Source organism: Pipra filicauda, unplaced genomic scaffold (genome assembly GCF_003945595.2).
Source record: "Pipra filicauda isolate LSUMZ 115617 unplaced genomic scaffold, ASM394559v2 scaffold499_size419610_pilon, whole genome shotgun sequence".
Classification (NCBI taxonomy): domain Eukaryota; kingdom Metazoa; phylum Chordata; class Aves; order Passeriformes; family Pipridae; genus Pipra; species Pipra filicauda.
The window spans coordinates 184,765-203,867 of NW_024104641.1; the positions used below are offsets into that span (position 1 = coordinate 184,765).

Sequence of the window (19,103 nt, forward strand, 5' to 3'; positions counted from 1 at the left end):
TTATATCTACTCTATTCCTTCCAAAAGCAAAGTAAGGTTCCTCTTGGAAAGAACCTGAACCACATTCGTTCCTCTGAGAGGGCCGTGAGCACTGCTCTACGGAATGTGGAAGCACCAGCCTGTGTATTTGTATGTTTGGAGAAAGCATCCCCCAATCCTCAAAGGGTAAAAGCCAGATTTAAAAAAAAAAAAAAAAAAAAAAAGTCACCTCACAAGGTCTCACGTTCAGGTTCCTCAGAGAGCAGATTTTTCCAAAGCAAGTCTGCCCAGCAGACATTTTTTGCTCAGCAGGTGCCGAGCACTTCTGAAACCCTGCCCACTTCACTAAGTACTTACAGTTGTTTGATGGAGTTCAAATAGTGCCTGCAAGGATGGGGCTGTTCTGCTTGGCTTAGGGCACTGTGTGAAAGCAGTGGGTAAGCTCTGTCTTTGGAGCTGAAGTTGCCATGGAGCCACCTGCAATGGATCCCACAACAGAGGCACAGACTTGCTGCCGCATGTTGGCCGGGTCAGGCTGGGCACACACACTGGCAATGCCAGTTTCATGCATTTCCCTCCTGCATCAGAGAGGGACTTTAGGAACTTCAAAATCTGCTCAGAACTCTGTCCCTTACACAATTATTTTTGTCTTTTTTATTTTCTTTTCCCAGGCAATTTTCAGAATCATTCTAGGGGAAAACCACCCCCCGTCATGGAGACTCAGTGTGAAAACAGCAGTGTACCTATTAAACTCATGTAGTGACAAGGTTTCCCCTCTCTTTCAGCAGGGCTAACCAGCAGTCTCTTTTTTTGAGCTCCTACCAGATGTTCAGGTGAGTGGAAATCTCATTGCTATGTCTAAAACTTACAACTGCTTTGTTTTTTGTATCCCCTGATAGCCTGCTGAAGGGCCTTCCTGCATGGGAGCAGCATATTGTACAAAGGAGGGAGGCAAAGTTGGCTCCTTTTGGGCACCTGGTGCTCTGGGACATGGCTTTCGGTCCTCTGCTGTGCACTGGGGCTGATGCTGTGGAAGGTCAGTGGAGAAGGAAGCAAGGGGGGATTTTCACAGGTGTTTTTTATTGCTGTAACTCATGAATATGTTACAGAACCCTGTAGGACCAAAGTTAGGTGATTCACAACACTGTGGAAAGGACTTCTGTCACCACCTAACCCTTTCCCCAACCTCAAGGCAGGACACATGGGTCATGTCAGGGACACAGCCATCCTCTGCCCTCCAGCGGCAGCCACTCCAGACAATCTGTTCCTGTGCTTTGCTGTCCTTACCCTGAAGTTTCCCTGAAGTTTGACCTGAGTCTCCCTTGCTGCAATTTAAAGCTATTATTTTTGTCTTAGCCACTACAGACAAAAAGAACAAATCATTCCCTCCTTCCCTGCAATAGCCTTTTATCAACTTTTAAATCACTTATGTTCCTCCCTCAGTTGTCATCTTTTTTTTTTTTGGCTGAACATTGCCAGGGTCTTTCAACCTTCCTTTGTAGGTGAGGTTTTTTTTAGACCCTTGATCATTCTCGTTCTTTGCTTTTAGACCCCTCTGACAGGTTCACATTTTTCTGGCAGTGCAATATCCCAAACCCAACACAGCATTTCAGATGAGGTGTTACCAGGGCTGAACACAGATAAAGGACCGGGTCACAACTTCTGCACTGTGCTGCTGTCTGTATAGCAAATATGCTGTTTGTGTTTTTGCTATAGCATGAATAATTTCTGTTTGGGAACCCTTTTAATTCCCCGATCCTCTTATGACATATTGCTACCTGCTAATAAAGCACTTTTAAAATCCCACCCCCAATTTAAACTGACAACCAACACTACCCTCCTTTTGCAGCAGCACTCCCAGTTGGTAGGTTAGTCAGTTGACTGGAAAGTTAATCAGACATCAGGGAAAGACTCAGAAAGAAAAGGTTAAAACGTAATTTGCCTCCGTTTTGCAAATCATTTGCTCTGCCATTCCGCCTTGTTTATACACAGGGTTCATTCCAAGGGGGGCTGGCTTCTCCTGCAATTTGCCCTTGTCACAAGACTGTCACCGTAATGAAAACAGGGTTGAGGGTGACTTAACCAGCTCTAATGGAGTGGCACGCTCATTAAGGGTGCTGTTCAGTCTGTCTGTCAGAGAACCACATCAATGAAGTGCCAAAGTATCCTAAAAGGGTACATACTTTCTCAATGGAAGATGGTTTTTAGCTTCTCCCCTGCATACGTACACGCACTTAAAATGTACCGTGTGCCCTGTCCAGCAGGAGAGCATTTACAGCTGCGCAAAACCCCTCCCAAGACATGATGAGTTGCTGGTTTGCCCAGTGGAGTTCTCTAGAGGTAAGTGAAAGGCAGGACTTCTGTTTTAAAGGGCATGCCAAAGACATCAATAACCCTATTCAGTTCCTCGTTCCCCTGCTCCAGGACACAGATACAAGCACAACACTTCAGGGAAAGTTTCTGTGACAGTCTCTTGCTGAAATAGTGGTAGCACTGTTCTTGTCCCTGCACTGGTGACCCTGGGCATCAACATTTTGCTACAAGAACTTCGCTGCTCTCACTTGCAAGACAGCCCCTTTTGCTTGCTGCCTTGTCCCCTCTAAGAGTACATTAACCATTTCTAACAAAAAGCGTTTCTATAAAATCAAGGTGTCGTAGTAAAGACCAGGGAGAGGATAGATGTATCACAGTGTGTTAGAGAAATGTCAGGTTGTGATATCTTGCAGAGAGCTGTAGAGATGTTTTCACTAATTCGCTTTGGCAACCAGATTAGGTGAGTCATATTAACTCTAACCTCGAAGGCAAACAGGGAGTAGGGGGTGCAGGAACAGAGCTTTATCCATCGAGTGAATTTACAAATGTTTCTGCGCAGGAGCCAGCTTTGTCAGGGAACTGATGGTTGTCACTATGCAGTTTATCAAAGCAGGGAGGGAGAAGGCTTGGACAATGCTCCTTGGTACTGATAACAATGAACATATTCTATTAGGTGAACAGAGGGATTGCCAGCTTCTGGCAAGCAAGCCACTCCATTCCCATTAAGAGCAGACATTTGCCTTGAGCATGTTTTCAAGGGATGAAATTCTGACCCTTCTGCCACAGCTTCCTCACTGACAAGGGCTGTCTCCTGGCTGTTCTGCCTGGTTCAGTACAGCCCTTTCCCAGTGGGGGGCCTTTCAGGTTTCCCTAAGGGGATGACTATTCACACAGTGCAGCTCTTCTCATCCCAAATCATCCCCTCCTGTGACTTTAGGCAACCTGCTTCCCTGCAGGTTTTTTTGCCTTTCACATGTTCATAGTTAGCTTGGTTGGTTGTTGCAGCCCCATTAAACACCATCTTGCCAAGCTGTAGCTCCTTAACTCTGTCCCAGTAAATCAGAAAGAGGAGCTTTCTGCTCTGGAGGCTGGAGATAGAGAGAGTACGAGCCTGGGAGGCTTGACAATCAAACCAATAGGGAACGACCCCGAGCAGCACGAGCCAGGCGGCTGCTGCTGCTTGGAGCTGACAGAACCCTTTCTGCAGAGGGATCTGCGGCAGGCGGCTTTGATGTGTGCAGGAGGAAGGCTTTGAAGGCCCGCTTGCCTCAGCCACATTTCCAATCCCCTGGCTTCCTAATTGGACCCAGTAAATAATGAACTCGAAGAGCAAATCTGCTCAGCTGTGCTAGCCTGCTGGCAAACAGGCCCCCTCTCCCCCTGCCCTCTGGAAACAGCCTTGTGCAACCCCATTGGCTCTGCATACTGTCCTTGTTGGTGTGCACACCTGCCTATGCTCTTCTGTGTGTATAAATATATATGTATAAATAATATTACGTGTTTTATAGACTATGTATTTTAATTTTTATATCTATAAATCCCACTGTGTGTGCAGAAACACATGCTCCCTACATACTTATGGGCTCTTCTGACCTCCACTCGAATGACCCCTTTCACTGCCACACACCATTACTCTTTCCTCAAAGGCTAAATGCTTTCTTTCTAGAGATGACACACACCCAGACAAAATCCCACTTATATTGTGTACAGACAGCTCTTTCAGGTAGTCAGGGGGCCAGCAATGTATTCAGTCACGTGGTCTACCAGAGAGGCCTGTCCCTTCACGTCCCAGTTCTTTACATCTCCAAAGGGGAAGCTGATTTGCAGAGGTGGCAGCCACATTTTGCTCCATCTCCTCTCCTGTTTGTCCATCCAACACTTGTGCAAAAATTACTTTACTTCTCTTATTTTTTAAGCACTGCTGTGGTCTTAAATTAAACTGAAGTTCAGATCCACTGAAAGTATCTGCATTTGACATGTGGAGAAACAGATCAGCCCCCCTGCTCCTATGTTTGTTTTCCCTCCAAGCATCTTTGTAGTTGTGAAGAGGGGAGAGCAGAATGGGTTATGAATCTTTGTTGGGCCCTCCTCTGCCTAAAACAAGATGTGAGGAGATAAAAAGGATTGGAAATCAATAAATGCCATTTGAAGTTTTTTTGTGTGTTGCAACTTCTATTGCTGAACCGCAGGTTTTGTTGTCTCTGCACTCCCCATTTAGTGTTTGAGGGTTTGCTCACCTAACTTTCCTCCTTCTCTCTGCACCTTATATTCCCTAGAAACAGGATTCTGAAAGACAAAAATAGCTAAGGGAGCCTTTGACATAATTTTTTTGTTTTACCTCCAGCTGGGAATTTTTTTTTTTAATTCAAAACTTTGAAGTTTTCATTTATCAGTCTCTATCTCGTCAGCCATAACAAATTCCAATGAGCTTGGCATTTTTTTCCCATCCCTTAGTTGAAGAGGCTTGTTTTTAGCAAAGAGATCAGTGGAGAGCAGCAGATGGTGGGTGAGCAAAGGGACAGCTAGTGCTACAATGATACAGTAAGGAAGGCAGGCAGAAAAACTCACATGGCATGGGAAGTTGTGAAAATGGGGAAAGCTTGAGAGAGAGAGAATAATAGATGGAAAAAACCCAGACAGGGAATGGAGAGAGGCACAGTGGCTGGTAGAGAGAAATGCAAACACAATGAGATTCTTCAGTGACTGACAAAAAGAGAAAATGGTAGTCAGCTACTGACAAAGAGAAACTCACTGAGACAGAGCGAGTGAGAAAGACAGGAGACGAGATAGTGGCAGACAGAGAGATGTATGGCATGGAGAGAGGCAGAGCCATCCCTTGTGTAAAGGGAGCCATGAAATCACAACTGCCAGAGGGACAGGAACAGAGGGGTCACATGTAGTAAGGCAGTAATTACTCTGTTTAAGCGGCGAGGCACAGCAGGGTATTTATTGTTTAAGCTGGCCTGATGCCTCCCATGCCCTTAGGTCTGTAGCTATTACACATAAACCAAAAAACTAGTGCAGTGCCAGGGAGGGCTCTGGCCTGGCTCTGGCTTCATGAATGAGAATGAGTCAGATCAGGAGGAAACACCCTGGCACGGTTTCTCCTGGCGTTCACAGGACCTTGCTCATCAGCAATCACATTTGCACCTTATGTGCAAAGCTGGCTGCTGTGCCTCCCAAGCCAAGGACAGCGCCCGGGATGCTGCCCGGCTGAGGCAATACAAAGTATCTGCTGGCATAACCAGCGTTAAGAAAGCCAGTGATTTTTGTGGGGTCTTTCTCTTCAAATTCCATGCACCTAGCATACAAATAATAATAAAAAAAAACAAAACAGAAAAAACCTTCCAGGTTAAGAGCAGCCTTCCTAGACTGAATGATGTCTCTGTGTTCTCTCTCCAGGGACAGCACTGACCAAACCACTTGGGACGATTCGCCATCGCCGATGGCTCTGCCCAGGAGATGGAAGCCAAAAGCTGACAGCTCGGAGGCATTTTGCAACCTGGCTGTGTGTGCATGTCAGTGGGGTTGTCTGCTTGAGGCAGCCTCAGCGGGTCTGCTGTGTGTCTGAATTTCCACCCTCTCTTATTCATAAACAACCACTAAAGACCATCACACTGAACAGCCCTTCATACACAGCCCTTAATCTGGGCACGGAGCAGGTGTGCAACATACTCCTTCATCTCAGCAACTGATTAGATTTTCCTTTCAAAATCCATATGTGAACACCGGAAAGAAAGGGAAGCACACCCTAAAAAAAAAATCCAACCCTGCTTCAGGTCAAAGCCTTCTGCTTGACCAGCGGTTTTCTTCTGTTCTTTGCTGAATCAGAAGAAGGACTTAATGTTCTGGCTCAACTTGAGATATAATTTAAAATAATTATTTTATGTTGAAGAAGATGACTTTTTTTCCCCAAAATTACTTACTGAATTTAAACCAATTTTGTTAACACTTTTTTAATGAACACAAACAGCATTTTTTGGATAGATGAATTGCTGTTGAATAAAACTTGGCTGTGATGCCAGTGTATAAAGTAAATTATGAACCATGAGGTAAATTAAGTCATCTAATGTCACAGCTACAATATTACACTCCCTAAATGTTACATACTGCAGTGTGAGTTGTCATGACTATGCTACCAAACACCAAGCCTTAATTTTACTGCCAAGAAAATGACATATAAACATGAACATACCAATAGTTGTACTGTTTCTGCATCTCAAAATTTTTGCCTGCTGCTTTTTAGAGGGTACTTTAAAACAACATGAGGTAGAAGGCATCATCAGCTAGACGAATCACTGAGATGACACCAAATCTTTGAGTGTATTAAGAAAGCCTCAGGGCTATGAGGACCATGCTAGAGCGGATAATAAAACAGAGGTTGAAAACAGGAAGTCAGACAAATAATCACAGCTCAGGCAAAGGAATTGTTCGATGTGCACACATTGATGACAGCACACCAACCTCTCGCTCCCAGCAGTGTGGTCAGCACTGTAGGGATCTGCACCCTCTTCCTCCACCACCTACAAGAGGATGGGCCAGCAGTTGTTCTTGGCAAGAGGAACAGCAGAGTGTGTGTGTGTGTGTGTGTGATCAATAGGTCTTTATTGCCCACTGTGCTAAACACAAGAAGGTAATGCAAGCCAAGAGCTGATGCAGGGGCATTTGGCCTCCTGTACTCCTTCCCCTAAAGTTCTTTTATTTTGGACAATGCAGTTGTGCTATTATCTTTATACAGTTTGAAGACAAGTTCATCCTCACAGACCCAAGACCAAAGAAAAGACTGACAGCAACAAATTCCATCTGGGGCAAGAAGCCTGACTGAACTGTATAATTTCTGTCCTGCCTGTGAAGAGTGGGGATGGTCTGCAGTGTAGTCCCTAGTTTAATTCCACAAATCATTATGTCAGGCCCAGACTGTAGGAAAACCTCATGTGATGGTGCTCAGTGGTACCAACTGTGCCAGCCTCTCAATCCAGGAACTATAGGGTTTGTCTGTGTTTGGTGCCATCTTTAAAAATCCTTGTTATGTTCTTTACAAAGACTGATGTGTCTCCTGTAGCTCAAGACATGCTCAATACACTATTGTGCAAGAATCAAGTGGTTTTCTTTCGTAGGCATCCATGAAAATGTTTTCCTAAATTTAATGTATTTGCTCCCCTCTGTCTTATGTCCACTCATGCTTCTTGGGATGAGAGGGTAAGAATGAACACATAACTGTAACCTAACTTAAAAACTAAAAAAAAAAACTAAAAAAAAAAAATATTGAATATCCCTGCCATGATTCAACTTAGCCCATAGAATTCCATTCTTGTATGTTTGAAACTTGGAAGAAGGCTTGAGAAATTACGAATTGGCCCAAATTTACTTCAAATGGGAAAGAATATTAACTGAGAAGCTTAGACGTTGTTGTGGCTTTTTCTCTGCAAGCTGACGCCAAATATTTCCTGGCCAGATCACACAGCCTCCGAATCTCCTGCCTTTTTGCAAGATGGCAGTTCCTGTAGCTCACCCCTGTTTTCAGTGAGGCTACTCTAAATATGAAGTTCGCAAGGAACACATAAAGACTGGGATTTCTGTATCAACCTGGATCTTTCCACTGATCTTTTAAACAGCTATAGTTTTCAAGTGAGGAAATGAGGTCAAAGAGTTAAACCACCCCTCAGCAAGATTTACCCTTTCAAAAACATGCCAGTGTGTTGTGATGCCTGGTGCCAATATTTGTATAGGTGGATTAGTGTCTTGAAAAATCGTTTTGTTTGCTTTTCTGTTGACCCCTCTCCTTGCTGCAATGTTTCTCAATTAGATCTAGCACAGTGATTGCCTAACACCATCCCCCATATCTGCTCCTGAAGCAAAGACGATACTCTATGGGGAGCACAACAAGGGATCAGGAGATGATGCTAACTGGCTGGATTTAGGATTGAGCAGGCATGAAGCATTGCCAAGTATCAAGGCAAGTATCACAGAGGTTTGAAGGCAGAGTGGGGTATGCTGGGAAGGTATTGTTTGGGCTCACACGCTGCACAGACTTTTGATCAATTGGGCTGGCTCCTGTGATATTATCATCTGAGGTATCTGCTGTTGATTGATAGTGATAGAGGGCCAGATAAATGATTGGTTCGGTCCATGATATTTAATTCCTATGCAGTTAGCCACTCCCTTGCTTTCCAAAGAATAAGGAATCTCTCTCTCAAACTTGCAAGGCTGCGAAGGAGGAGGAAGGTGTTTGCTCAGTGTCTAATATTGCAGTCTATACAGTCCTACAGGGGAGGCAAGCAGAGAGGAAATACAGGCCCTGACTTTGAGCTCTTGTAGCTCCCTGGTGCAGCTACTACCATTGCTAGTGCAGCTGTTGGCCATCAGCACTATTGAAATTCATGCCTGTGAGGCAGGGTCTCTCCGCCAGGGATATGGGAAAAAGAAGGGGGTCACCAAAAAGGGAAAAGGCAGAACATTGTAAGTAGAAAAACCAGTTTCAAACCAACTGCTTTCTGACTTTTTACAGCTTACCCCATAAATTTAGGAAGGGGTTTGAGGACAAACCTAAAAGATATTTCATTGCCTTTGTCCCAACTCCTTACTGCTCTTTCTTGTTCTGATGCTTATAGAAAACTTCTAACAACTGTAACACTCCTGGCATGAGAAGACCATGGCCAGCCATGTCAGTCAGAAGCATCTCACTGGGCTTCACCACCATGTTACTGTCATGGACAGGAATCTATTTATTTCTTCTCTCCCAGCTCCCTCAAATAATTTACATTCTCTGGGGAGAGAAACATCTTGCTCCAACAGGAGCCCAAGTCAGCCAAAAAAACCCAAGAAAGCATGAAAAAATATTCATTTTAAGTTGAGGACTCATTGGCTCCTTTCCTTCTCAAATTTCCTGAAGTGGCAGGGGTCTTATTAGAGTGCCTTTGCAACTGCAAACCTGTGAGAGTTTCACTGGAACTGAAACAGCAGTTGTTCTAATTAAACAGCACAGAGCCAGCCACCTTAATCACCAGCATGATTTCATCTTCCTTGAGGAGAGAGTGGAAGAGGAATCAAAACTGATAAGAGAGAGGGAAGAAGGTGAAATGTGCTGAGCCCCTGGTTCCTCAATTTAAAGCACTAAGGGATGTCTCTCATCTCTGTAAAGATTCATGTGAGCTTCTGATGGCATGTTTTATTAAATGGTTATATAATAATTAATATTTGAAAGAAGGGTTTCCAAAAGCTACTAAATGCTTTACCAGGACAAGATCCAATAGCTTTCAATGGCATTTGTGCTCGCATGTCACTCAGGTGCACTGGAAAACTTCACCTCTGCTCCCTTATTAAAATCAGTGCCTCATTTACTCCATCAGCATGACCTTGACAGGCTACGTGGAAGAAACTTGGGGCCAAGGTGAAAACCATAAGCTCTCTAGGGAGAGGGTCCATGTTTGCTCAGCCTTGGATGGAAGGGGGAGGTGCCAGCAGCACACAGCCTGAGCGACAAATCCATCATCTGAGGAGCAAGTACTCAGACACCAAGGACACCTGAGGAAATAACAGCATGATAATTCCCATTCTGACTCTCCCAAAGCCTGTAATGGGGAGGCACATCTGTCCCTGAGACGAGGCATGCTGGCAGGCCAGGTAGAAATGCTACTGGCAAGCTAGAGGGCCAGTGGGCCAAAGCTTAATAGGAAAACAGCAGTGATTTGTCTCCACCACTATTTATGTTTCAAGCACATGACAGGCTGTCATTGGAAGTGAGTGCTGCTAAATTTATTGCTTCTCAGATCTCCGTCACAGTTGCATACTTGACAAGTCACTTCATTTGAAGGGCTAGGTGTTGGGCTGGACTTTCCTCCCCCATGCTCTCCTCTAGTGAAAACCACAAACAGCTGTCTTAACACCACAAACTGATCCCCTTGGGGGCTATATTATCAGGGTGTGAGTTTAGAGAAGAGGGACATTCCTGGCATATTCATTTTTAACCCTGATATATGCCAGTCTCATTCTGGGCCACTTGGCTGCAGATGTGTGTCTGACAGGACACACATATGACTGAACCGAACTAGTAACAGCTTGGTTGCAGGGCTGGGCATTCAGAGACAGAGAACATGAGAGTGTGGTGAGCACAAGTGAGTACCAGCTGGGTGTGTGGGCAAGAGCTGCCGAGCACTGTAAAAAAGCAGTACGAAAGCTTGTGGGGATGCAAGAGGAAATGCAGATGGGTGAAAGAGTACCCAGGGATGAGACTCTCCACACGTGTGTGCAGGTGCGTGGAAGGTGGAAAAAATACATGTGGAAGCACAGGTGTGGGACTGGAAGTATGATGGAGCATTAAGGTGAAGATGTGAAGGAAGGAAGGCTGGCTGGCAGGCAGGGGAGAGGGTGAGAGGATGAGCACAGGGCTGTGCTGTGCCTCTGGTCTTGTGTGTGGAGGACTGCAGTACAGAGTGCATTTGCCTTTCAAGTGTTGCATGGTGCCTGCATCCACACAGTCCTGTACATATCTAACAAAACACCTTTTGGCAGGTGGGAGAAGAGAAGACTCCTTAATAATGGCTGAAAACCTATAACGTCCAGTTTCAAACAATCCTGGAAAGCAGCAGAAGGGGAATGAGTTGCTGTTTGATGATGGGGGCACTAAGAAGCCCAAACATTCCTTTTTTTTTCCCTAACTTGTCCTCATTGCACTACAGATACCTTGTTGAAGGACTCTGGTCTTAGTTGTGTGGAAGCTGCTCCCTGCTTTATGCAGCTGTGCTGCTGGGCAGCACCACATCTTCTCAAATGCTCTGAATCTCCTTTTGGCCACAGATAGCAAGAAAAAGTTGTCGGGAATACAGTGTTGTGAAAGACAGCCAAATGGAACTGGCACATCCTTCTACCCCAACCACTCCCTTCATTTCTTCTACACAGTGGACCTGTCTTTCTTTCACACATACTCTTGATTTCATGCACAAGGTCCTTTTGTTCTCTCATGTGCATTCGGTAAATTACACACGTGCATGGACATAAACATGTACCCCTACATAGAGTGTCATGAAGAAGCAGGACACATCTTTTTTTTCCTGTCACAAGGGTGTTAAGATGACTGCAATTCTCCACCAGCCCCTTAGGAATCTGCTCTGCTTGCTTTTCCAGTGGTGTAGGCCAGAGGCCCTTGTTCTGCAATTGCACTGCACAGTTTATGTGATTAAATGTAGCATCTGCAGCTATATTAGCCGGGCTATTAGTGACAAGTGCTATCAATCCTCATACTTCAGTGAATAAACTGATCACCAGCTGGGGACAGAAATCTCCCCTTGTCTCTCATCACCTTAACGTACAAACTCCTTTATGTGGGGGTTTCATGCCATTGTACACACAGACCAAGGTTGCAAATGGGCCACTTCTCTCTCTCCTGGCAGTTTACAATGCTGCAACACTGGACTGTATTGACAGCAGGCATACTGACTGGCACCACAGCACATAGCACCTGATCACCCCTCCTCTACTGCAGCACCTTCTCTTTATCAGCTTTGCCACTGGAACCATCTGCAATAGCTTGTCAATAATCTGTCCTCACCCCGCTTATGTGTGAATCACACTGACACACTGACAAAGGTTACCTCTTTAGAAACCCAAGAGCAGACGGAGGGAAACAGTGAGAGGTGGAGTTGTAAATTAGACACTGACAAATAGTTTGGGGCATCTTCTATTATTTCTTTGGTTCACTGATTTCCAAGGAACTTAAGAGACATCTTTTTGTGGGTGGCTCATCCAAGACTGCTTTAAATTTTACTGGGAGTGGGGGAAAAACCCAACAATCATGCCCTCCCACCCAGCCTCCAAGGACCAGGAATTCATCTGCAGTAATCATCCATGTCTTGTGGATTGATGCCCTCTGACACTTTTACTAGATAACAGACCCTCTTAATAACCAGTAATTCAACCAAATTCCTTTCTATCACCTCTCCAGTACCAATACTCTGTCTGAGGACTCTGTATTGGCTAGGACTCAGTGGAGAAAAAATAAGTCCTGCAACTTCTGACCATAAGGTATTGAAAGAATATTATAAAAACAGGTTTTAAAACACCCTGTCCTCAAACACTTATTTCCTTATTTCTCATCTGCTCTCAAAACGGCTGTCCTTGTATTTCTAAGTCCGGCATTCCAAATGGGATGCTGGGTTTGATTAAAACAATTTCCTGGCTTATAGGTTATGTCAATATCCTGATGGGATTTTATGCCACTAATCTCAGCAGTCGGTTGAAGGAGAGGAGGCATGTTAACTACATTAAAATGGAAAATTCACCTGCAGACTGTATTTTTTCACTACTTCAGGAGTAGACAGTCCTGAGATAATTTCCAGGCAGTATGAGCTTGCATATACAGGGGGATGCAACATGCAGGAAGGAGAGGGGAGAAGAGAGAAGGAAGGAGAACAGAGAACAGGGGGGAAAATGTCAAGACAAGAAAAAATTTTAAAAATAGCATAAAGAGGATAGCTTGTGAGACCCAAGTCTTCAGGAGAAGGACAGAAAAGGAAATAGATAAGAAAATGAAACACAGACCATGAGATAGAGATGAAAGGTTGATTAAAAAAAAAGTGAGGGGATGCAGAGGGTTATGGCAAACAGGCAGAGCTCTGAGCAAGGTGAATTGCCATGGGAAAGCAGTGAGGAATGCAGTTAGTGTTGGCTGGGAATACAACATGCAAGGGGCAACTGAGGCCTGAGTCTTTCAGATATATTACAGTTATATTGATCTGTGGTAAGCAATGTCATTGCTCACAGGCAATAGAAGGTTGTTGGCAGTATCACTGAGAGTCTCAGACACTTAGATGCATGTACAGGACATACAAGTAGAAAGAGAGGTAGGTTCCCATGACCTTTGGTAATAAGGAGTGGGTGGAGTGGGAATGTCTGGTGCTGACTCCTCCGTACTTTCTGCCTGCTTCATCTCATTAAAGGTGGGTAAAATACACCATTAACAACCATCCCATTTCCAGACAAACAAGTGCTCTCATTGCTACCTTCTCAAATACAGAGAGGTCCCCCGGAAAGTCTTAGTTAATAAAATGCTCCATGTTACAAGACAGTCTGCAATTCATGGATCAAAAAATAAGGAAGAAGCCATAGTCCCAACCCCCAGACAATTCTAGCACTGCAGGAGACCTAGAAGATATTCTCTAGCACTTTCCATGTAGCCCTGGAAGAGCTCCTATGCATTTCTTTTCCTCTTCATCCCTTAGGCTCTTGCTATGAACATGCTCTGGTTTGCAAGAAAGCCATTTTGGCTGCCAAGAGGCTCAAGGAGGAAAGAAACAGGGAGCTTCTGCAGTCACCTGTCACTGGAGTCATTTGAGGTTTTGGTGCCCTCCCTTACAAATCTGTTCTGGTGGGCAAAGACTCCTCACATCTCCCAGCTGCAGCAGCTTGTCACACAGCAGAGCTGGGCCACCAGCTGAACTACTGGATGCAGGCGTGGGAGGGAGCCTGTAGGATGGGATGCAACAGGAAGCTGCTGCAAGAGGGGATGGGAAAGAAGGCCAACCTGCTGGGGACCATGGGTCTGCTTCTAACGCAACAGGAAAAATGGCTTTGCTGCTCTGTGATCTCCTAAAATGCAGCTTGCCCTGTCATATATAATGGGCAGGTTGAAGTCTGCTATGAGAGAAAATGGTTCTCCACTCAGATCTGATGAATTCTGGCTTTTTCTACACCCCTTTGCTCTTCCAGCTGGAGGCACTGGTAGGGAATCATGGGAGAGAGATGGAGAAATGAGAAACTGAGATACTGAGATACCTATTCAAGTATTTCGTCACTTAACCTCAAACCCTTCCTGAGCTCTCTCCAAACAGAAACTGGCTGAAGGTGACATATAGCCCTCTGAATCTGAACCTCCTTGGGACATTTGTACATACTGCTGCTGGCAGCATGCTGTCTTAACTCATATATCACTTGTTTAATGATTCGGGGATTTAACCACTTTAACTTGGAGCAGACATCAAGTTGGAGGCCAGAAGGTTTGACTCCCCATCTGTGTTTCTGTACATTCAGTCATCCTCAGAAGTGGTTGATTTCTGTACAAGCCTAGAGGCAATCTTGAATCTTCCAATTAAAAAAAAAAAAAACAAACAGAAGAAAGAAGAGACATTTAGGAGTCCTCAGAGATGAGTTGATGCTGGTAGAGAATATCTAGCACTGCATAGAGTCATAAGGAGGGAAATGGTCTTGTTTCCTTTCCCAAGTGGGAATATCTCTTCCCACCTGCATTGTGGTGCCCATCAGCATCCCTGTGCAGGAATATAGCCTGTCAAGATGCTCACCTGTATTCTTTGCTTTGCTTTCTGCATGGTAGTTATGGAGGTGGTAGCAGCCTTTACAGTTCCAAGACTGGAATCTGGTCTAGGTGACAGATTAAATCTCAGTTTAGGCAAGAGTCTTTCTAGGGAATGAGGTTGCAGAAATTCTTACTGAGTTTTCTCAGGAGAAATGCAGTCTAAGTTAGATTCAGACTAATAGCCTAACACTTGTTCCTCTCTAAAAGCAGAAAATGCTCAAGGCATTTTTCTTGTGCTTGTGCAAAGACACTGATCACAAACCTGTATACAGCACCACATTCTGGGTCCCTTCTGCAGGGGAAAAATCATTAAGCCAAATCATACGCATACTCCCAGCAAAAAAGGCAAAAGATGAAAAAAGTCTCTGTGCAGAGGGAACAGTCGCAGCTGTTTCAATTTATGAGACAAGAAATTGTATTTCAAAGAGAATACAGAAGTTTTCCCCTTTGAGAAAGTTATTAGCCAGAATTTGCAATAAACCTCACTCCATTTATATGCCTCTAAACTGAAGGGCCCTAATAGAGATTATATTGCATTCTGCAGGGCTCTGCCCTGTAAAGAGTTCACGTGCCTCAGACCTTACCATCCTACAGATCTGAATAACCTCTCCTGCTTTTTTAACCATCACAGCCCTTTTTTCCCTTTTTCAGTTCACATACCTCTTTTTTGTCTTTTCATTTTTTTCTCTTACCCTGTCTCCCTCCTCCTCTTTCCCTATTATTCTCCTTTTTATCTTCCAGCTTTTTTTTCCCTTCCACTCGTATGTATGTCCACAAGACTGAAACCTTACTGTAACTCAGTTGAGCTATTGCAATGACAAAAGGCATTCATGCAGGAATAGTGTATTGCTGAAACATTTAGGAAAAGAGTTCTTATACTTGTGGCTTTGCTTTGCTTTTATAGTTGTCTGTTACATGGCAAACACATGTGGCAATTGCTTCAAGGGAGACGATGACATATTGCACCACATGGCTGGGAAAGACTTCATTCTACTTCAAAGCTGCAGGGAACAGAACCAAGGGGGTGTGGAGAGGAGAATGTAAAAAAATACCCTACAGCTGATGGAGTATGCTACAACTAAAGAGAAATCACTTAGAGGTGTTGGCAGCAAAGAACTTCACTTACAGAAGCTGGGATGCTGGAAATGTCCTTGAAGATGACCCACTGAAGACGTGCTTGATTTGAACGGGTAAAGGCCTGTGCTTGTTTGTACTTGAGGACCCTAGTGACCAGTTTAAGGTTAATTAATTTTTTTTTTGCATATACTAGCTTTGATGCTTAGGACATTTATCAAGAAAGCAAGGAAACAACAGAAGATATAAAAGAGGGTATAAAAGAGGGAGTAAAAGACTGAGAGAGGTCAATCCAGCAATCCCACGCATACCTGCTCTTAAAAATGGAAAATTTAGTGTGGAACATACATCCATGTTTCACTCTCATTTGTTAACAAGGAATCAAGTAACTTAAGGAGATGATAGATTATCCATGAAGGAAAAACAATAAATCAAGCAGTTATATAAATAAAGGACACTATCTCCTTCTTGAACCTCTCTCATTGCTGGAGGAACAACAGTGGCCTGGGTGGACCACTGCCCATTTTTCTGGCAAGGCTGTTCTTAGACAAGTCCTCTGTGTGTTGTTTCTTTCCACATCAATCTCACAGTGTCTTAACACACACTTTCTATACATCAATTTGTGTGTGGTCAACTTTATATAACACAATTTGTATGCAGCTGCCTGGAAATGAAAGCATAACAAGCATTGCAAAATTGATATTCTCCTCATTAAAAAAAGAAAAATCCTCCTTTACCAAGTTTGACCTAGTAACTATATTTCCCGTTTGGACAATATGTACTGCACTGTACATACAATGGAAGCAATAAACAAGCCATCATTTAAACAAAGAAACGTCTTCCTAATAGGGCAGTGAGTGTTTGGCATGCTCTCATTGATTTAAACATCAGCCAAACAGGTAATGATTAAAAGATGAGAAAATGCCTGGTCTCACTCAAGAGCCCAATCAACATATTACAGAAATTTTCTACAGTTTTTACACATTAACTCACTGGATAACTCCTACTGAGAAGTGTCCAAGGCACAGGGATAGGAAGCATTTGACACTCCTGTGCAAAAAACCCTCTCTGTTCAGAAAACAAAAGACTTCAGTTTCCTCTATTTTCAGTCTTGAGCTTTCCGTAGCACATGAGTTGTGGTATGTATTAAGCAAGAGATCAGTCTTCTACAGCAAGCAATGGTCAGCACCCACAGCAGTAGAGGGAGTGTCTAGTATAGTATGGGACCAACAGCAGAAGCAGCTGCTATTTAGTACTATAAAAGCAGTCTTTTTCTGTTTTCATTGCATGCTCCTACCTCCACTGGTCAATGAAGTCTCCTTCGTATCCTGAGATACCTACTCATGTTTATAAGCCTCTCTATAGCCAACGTGCAACCCAGTGTGAAACAGGCTTATGCTGAACCACTGGGGGTTTTGAGGTTGAACAAAAAAAAACTGGAAAAAATACAGCATCCTGGAGATAGTTTTTAGAATGAGATTACATAAGCCTGGCAGGAAAGTGACTGAACATCTTACTGATTTGTACAATACTACTTCCCTTTCAATTTGCCTGCTTTTAAACATCAAGCTGAACTGTCTCAGGAGACTCCCTGGTTCGGGGTTCACCTCCACACAGCTCTTCCTGTCCATCTCTCTCTAGTAACCAGCCTTTCTTTTCCAGTTCCCTCAGTATGAATACCTCTGCAGGGAAAAGTTGTCTTTCTCTGCAATCCCTAATTTAATACTCTGACATGGCATCAATATCTTGCTGCTATTTCTTCCTGTTAGTTAAGTTCTAGCTCTGCCTTTTATGCCCTTTCTCTTCAAGTCATTCAATTTTTCTGTTCTCTCTGCCCTGCTTATCCCTTCGTAGTGGGATTTGTGTTTTTTACCTTTCCCTTTCCTCCTCTTCTGGAAACTTGCCAGCGATACAGCAGAAGGGAGCACATCGAGAAAGGTTAGGCAAACACAACATTATGACCAGAATCAGCAACATATTGCTCATTAAACATTTAAAATCAACAGTTGCTGGCTTGATCTGCCAATACTGTGAGAAATGCCAGTTTTAGCTCAAGGTGCCTCCTGTTTCCAAAATGGCTTTATTTATGATGTGGGAGCTGGTGACTGTGAGAACAAAACCCTACCTTCAGTGGCCAACAACACCCAAGCTACAGGCAGTTCCACGGAAAGTTCCCCAGCAAGCACCAATCACTTCTGCCTCCCTGACACCCCCGCTGCTTTCCAGAAACAAATGGATGTGTAAGAGCACAGAAATGTGTTTGCAGGAGATAAATTATTTATCTGAAATTTACTGTTGTGAAGTCAGCGTAATTCTCAAATCCGCAGACATATTTTATGCACTGATAGGACGTTTCAAACAGGGGCATTTGGACTCATTTCTTCCCTCCTCCTGCAAGTATTAACACAATAATGCTTCACCTGGAAAAGAAAAGAGCTGGTGCTGGAGCTGGAAAAGCAGTAGGATAATATGCTTGTAGTTCTGCATTGTGTCCTAGTAAAATTCTGTTTCTTGATAAACAAACCAGTGTAACACTCATTTCTCTCCTCCCCCCAATCTCTGTGATATTTGCCTTTATATTTTTTTTTCCCTAGTCTACAAAATTGATGCCTTTGGTAGCTGGAAAATCAAGCTTTATACTGTATGAGGTACAAACATTACTACTGCAGGCAAATCCCAGAGCCCTCCAGCTCTGTCACTGTCCTCCCTCCTGCCCTGCTGCAGTCCTTGCTCTCCCAAGCCAGGTCAAAGACAGGTCACTCCTATACCCATGCACATGTCCACATACCTACCGCTACACGGACACTCTCCTCTCTTCTGCTCCTTCTGGGACATTTCTGCATGTTTCAGGAGTGCCTTGGGTAGTATAGAGTATCTAAAACTATCCACTGATCCAAACTGAGATTCCTTCTTGGGAACTTTTGCCAATTATTCTGAAGGGAACAGAGCTGGATCCTAGGTCTCAGTGTGAAGATCTATTCACTCTGAATTGCAGTTGTTTGAAGCATAAAAAATAAGATTGTCCTCTGCTAAGGCAGGAGTAAAGAGGTCAATTATAGAGAAAATGGTTCACACAGCAGATAATCAGCTCAACATTTCTGACAAGCTCTTGCCCACTGAGCAATAACAAGTCCCGCAGATGCTCACAGGCACCCTTCACTTTGAGTCAGTCGGAATGGAAATGAATATGGCCCAACCATGTCTCTCCCTTTGCTCTGCACGGGTGTATTTAAACGAGTACATGCTCAAAGAGAAGCAAATGGCTTGCTCAAGGCTCTAGTAAATCCAAAAGGAGCAGTAAAGGCTGCAGTTTTTCAAAATATAAGTGAGTATTTTTGAGAAATCAGATGGAATGCTTCCAGCAATCCAGAGTGCCTGCAGAGAAGTCCCAAAAGCTCCTTACTTTAACAATAATTCTGTAAGTGGATGC

The 19,103-nt window shown here is 43.9% G+C and overlaps 1 protein-coding gene across 1 annotated transcript in view; it reads right to left on the reverse strand.

The window, feature by feature from the left end:
• The window catches only part of LOC113999430 (limbic system associated membrane protein), a gene marked incomplete at its 5' end in the record, with an annotated part of 259,970 nt that overhangs the window by 36,531 nt on the left and 204,336 nt on the right, over nucleotides 1-19,103 (reverse strand). The gene's annotated exons all lie outside the window — the stretch shown is intronic.